The sequence below is a fragment of the Octopus sinensis genome, linkage group LG10 (assembly GCF_006345805.1).
Source record: "Octopus sinensis linkage group LG10, ASM634580v1, whole genome shotgun sequence".
Taxonomy (NCBI): domain Eukaryota; kingdom Metazoa; phylum Mollusca; class Cephalopoda; order Octopoda; family Octopodidae; genus Octopus; species Octopus sinensis.
Genome location: NC_043006.1, coordinates 32,458,485 through 32,463,484, shown reverse-complemented (window position 1 = coordinate 32,463,484; position 5,000 = coordinate 32,458,485).

The window sequence follows — 5,000 nt, the reverse complement described above, 5'->3', positions numbered from 1 at the left end:
CGGTCTCTTTTTGCCGAACTGTAGAGTTACGAAGATGTAAACGCATCAACATCGGTTGTCAAGTGATAGTGGGGGGAGAAACACAGACACACAAACATATACATTTAGATATACATATTCACGACTGGCTTTTTTGCAGTTTCCGTCTACCAAATCCACTCACAAGGATTTGGTCGGCCCCAGGCTATAGCACAAGACACTTGCCCAACGTGCCATGCAGTGGGGTTGAACCCGTAACCATGTAGTTGGGAAGCAAGCTTCTCACCACACAGCCACGCCTTCGCCGACATATATGTATATATATATATATATATATATATATATATATATATATATATATATATGAGTATATGAGTAAATGTAATGAGAAGCAAGTTAGGCAACTCGATTTACACAGAATATTAAATACATTTACTAGAAAAAACGTATATGTGTATGGATATAAAATAGTCCGACTTACAGAATATAAATAGTATCAGGAGTTAAATGAGTAGAATTTTAGGAGTCCAGCAACTATTTCTGAGAGCTTGGGTGGTCCGGAAGAATAATAGTAACTTGGATCTATTATCGAATAACACCACCTCCGTCTTCAGGGGAGAATTTTACATTTGAGGTGTTGAGAGGTTGGGATGGATCACCAAGCCCCCCAGAAACAGCTGTTGGACTCTTAAAATTCTACCCATTCATCTCGTGGTATTATTTATATTCTGTAAGTCGGACTATTTTATATCCGTACACATGTAATTTTTTCTATCAAATGTATTTAATATTCTGTGTAAATCGACTTACCTAACATGCTTTTCATTACATTTACTCATCTACTGGCCAAAGTGCTCTCTTGCGGACTTCGAGGTGTATTCTGTGTAGAGAACACCTGTCTCTAACATATATATATATGTAGATCAATAAATGGTGGGGTTGTGTTGACCGCACGTGGAGTAATGATAGGCAAGGAAAAATTGTAAAAATCCAGAATGCTAAATTGAAAGAAAATTTTAACGAAATGAGAAATTGATAAGATATATAAATATATATTTATTCAAACCGGTTTTCGTCATAATGTGACTATCAAGAAGTCTTCTTGATAAGTCACATTATGACGAAAACCGGTTTGAATAAATATATATTTATATATTTTATCAATTTCTCATTTCATTAAAATTTTCTTTCAATTAGCATTCTGCATTTTTACGATTTTTCCTTGCTTATATATATATATATATATATATAGATATATATATATATATATATATATATATATATATATATGTATGTATGTATGTATGTATGTATGTATATATCTGTGTGTGTTTCCATGTATATACTTATTTATATAAATATATGCCTACGTATTTCTAATTGTCGTTTCTTAGCTATGCCATGTATCATGGTAGACAGATACATGATATAAGCCAATCTACTCTTTTGGCTTATCTCCCCTGCTTTGACCCATTTTATTTTTAATTTACTTTCGTCTTCTCTTTTCCTGTTTTCAATCTATTGTTAACACTTTGCACTTCTCTGTAAAGTGTCAATCTAAGAATCAAGTATTGGCAAGGTTGTTTGTGGAAGGCAGGCCAACAGTCGCGCATGTATACTGGGTTCCCCTCTCCATGCCACCAATGTATTCCAAGAGAAAAGCAAAGACCGATACAGCTTGGCACTAGTGACGTTGCATTTCTACAGCTGAGTGAAATGGAGAAACGTGAAGTAAAGTGCCTTGCTCATGACCACAACACACAGCCGGGTTTGTGAATCGAACGCAAAACCTCTTGCTTGTAAACCCGAGGCTCTAACAACTGAGTCATGCCTTCACCATTGGTATGTGTGTGAGTCTGTGTGTGTATGTGTGTATTTATATGTGTGTCTATATATATATATATAATATATATTATATATATATATATATATATATTATATATATATATATATATAATATATATATATAATGTATATTCGTATATAGATATATAGATATATAAACATATACACACATACATATACACAAAGGTATACACGCATACATACATAATGACATTGGACATTTCCCAAGCATGCCAGCTGCAAAAGGCGTGTGTAGTTAAATACTGACGGTAGTGAGCGGTAAGTAATTTTACACCAAGCTGAAATTGTAACCCCAAAGAGAATAAAGATATGTAATTAGCCTTAATGAAAATTACTCCCAAACGAATCAAAGAAGAGAACATTTGTAATTTCATTTGACCACGATTTAAATGTAGATATGAAGTGTTGGGAGGGGAAAATGGTGAGTCCAGTCTTTGATGATTGTTGTGCCTTTGGAGGGTAATTTTTTTCATTAGATGTAATGGCTTTCTTCTCATTACAATTATAACTTTAGTAAAATAAAAGTTATTTTCAGCCTGACTACTTTAAATGTTAGCCTTAACGTAAATGTATACTTTCCATGCAAAGAAAATCCTCTTGCAAAAACTTTCAATGCTGTAATTTAATTTTGAGTAGACCGGGCTTCGCTGACGAGGAACAATCTAACCGAAACATGCCCGGTGTTGTTTCTATAGCTGCTAAAGATCAGACTCAGTCCCTACATTTCATCTCTCCATGTAAGTTTTGATTAATTCATATTTTGGAGCTTCCCTCCTTTATACGCCGAACGTTATTGCAAGTGATTCAAAATGTCTTTAACTTAACACCTTAACATTCTTCTTATCCTGTGTATCACATGTGACGTAGAGAACACATTTCATTGATGTCTATGCTTCATATATGATACATATTCCCAAATTTTTTAAACTATTAGATTTGGAATTTATGATGGAAAGCTTCATGTTTCTCAGAACGTATGAAACAAGGGTTACCTAAAAGTCTGAAAGACAAACATGGACGTCTAAGACAAACTTACGAAAATACTTTGGACAGAAAAAGTTATAAGAATGGCTGATTGCGTTTCACTAAATGTTGTTCACGCAGGAGACATCCTTGAAAAGTTTTCCGAGGACATAATTAAGTTTTCCCAATCAGCGAATCACTTTTACACAAATTCTCTGTTTGTAAATTGTTCTGATGTGTTGGCAACTGTGAGTGGACAATATTTTATGAAGAACATCTAACAAGACTGCATCATGTCCAGTGTTATCACTGCTAAAGATCAAACACACAATTCCTTGTGTATCTCCATTTAATTTTTATTCAATTGAAATATTACAAATTTTCCCGCTTGCTTCTTTTTAGAGTAATTTTCATCAACGTTCATGGGGCTTCTTATTACGTAGGTGGTAGACTTAATATCTCACCCGATATAGCACCACGATCCGGTACTTTGGGTGTTTTCAGCCGAGTCGTCAACTCTGTTGCAAACTTTCAGCCTAGATATAAGGACATCTTCCGTCCAACTGGTCTCAGGGGCCTTGTGAAATGTCATGAGACACTGCTTTCAGTTTATTAACAATTACTTTTGGTCGGTCACCTTATGTATGGCGGATTGAACTCTCCAGTCATAAGGGACAAATGAAGTTCTGCCACTTTTTGCTGAACAACCACACAGATAATTCGTTTATAGTGATCAAATCGACCTTGCCTGTCCAGCTACACAATTTTCCACACTTCAGATGTCGAAATAATCACAGAACAACGTGAAATAAATTCTTTTGCTCAAAAACACACTATACCGCCCAGGCATGGAATCGAAACCATGATCAGGTGATCATTAGTGCAGCATTCTAACCAATTAGCCACGCACCTTCACCACCAGGCGCCTTATGTATGGTAACTAACATCTAACTACGTATATATATATATGGACCTATTTCAGTTCTGCAGTGAAAGAAATCATACCTGGCTCTCAAAACAGCTTCGCCTACAGTTCTCCTCTAGAAGTGTTTATAAGTCAGAGTATGTGCCAATTGTTTTGGCCACCGAAGTTGATTCCGCTATGAATAAAGAAACCTACACTTTATTGATTTGGTTCTCACCTCGATATCCCACAAATTCCTTTGTTTTGAATCCAAGCTAGGTAATGACTTGACCGACCAGAAATATCAGCCAAATACCACTCAAATATCAGTTTGCCGTTAAACACTACATATTCAATACAATTCTAGATGGAGAAGGTCTGAAAAATTAATTTGGATGATTATGGCTGAGAGGTCACGGACGTGAGATTATAATATCCCAAGAGAGGATCGCAATGCAGATGCTTCATGCTGAGACAACTAGCATGGGACCTAGGGTTAGACCAAGAAGGAGATGGTTGGATAAATATCAGTTGCTTCTGACAGAACCCAATGGAGGAGGTGCTTGAGGACTCTGAGCTACAACCCACGCCAGGAATAATGGACTGGGAATATGGGTAGACTGATGAGTAGCAGGGACAATTCTGCTGTCATCAGGTCAACTTCATTTTGATTGTCCTGGAGGATAAGCAACATCCAAAACAGAGCAACAACTTTTGCTCCTCGCTTTCACACAAAAATTATTCTCAATACACGTCTCCAGGTTTTTGCAGAATTTTATTCTTTTTTTTTTTCAGTTCAGAAATGGATTTCTCTGTTATTGTAGTTGCTGTTTAACAGAGGGTCCGATCTGCATTCAGGGCTACATTCATCCAAGCAAGTTAAACTGGCCAAATCTTTTAAATCGTGAACGCCATACTCGTTTGTATTACAATTCAATTTGTATCTAATATACTGAAGGAGATACATTTATTGAAGTAAGGTATCCCGTATTGGTTTTGCTTTAATATATCGAGGAAATAATCAATTTCTTGGATACATAGCTCTTTCTTTAAATTTTAAGACAGTGTGATTATATAAAAGTGTTCCTTTTGGCTCCATTTTGCATTTACTCATCCGCTGAACATATATCTTTAAGGAATTATTTCAAATCATGATTAGAATCTATCCAAAAATGCTTATATACATTAATTCATATTTAAGCAATCATCTATCTACATTGCACAGTTCGTTTCCTGAAATTTGAATTTAATAGGTTTCTCTGGCGTGTTGTTTTCGTACCTTCCAAAC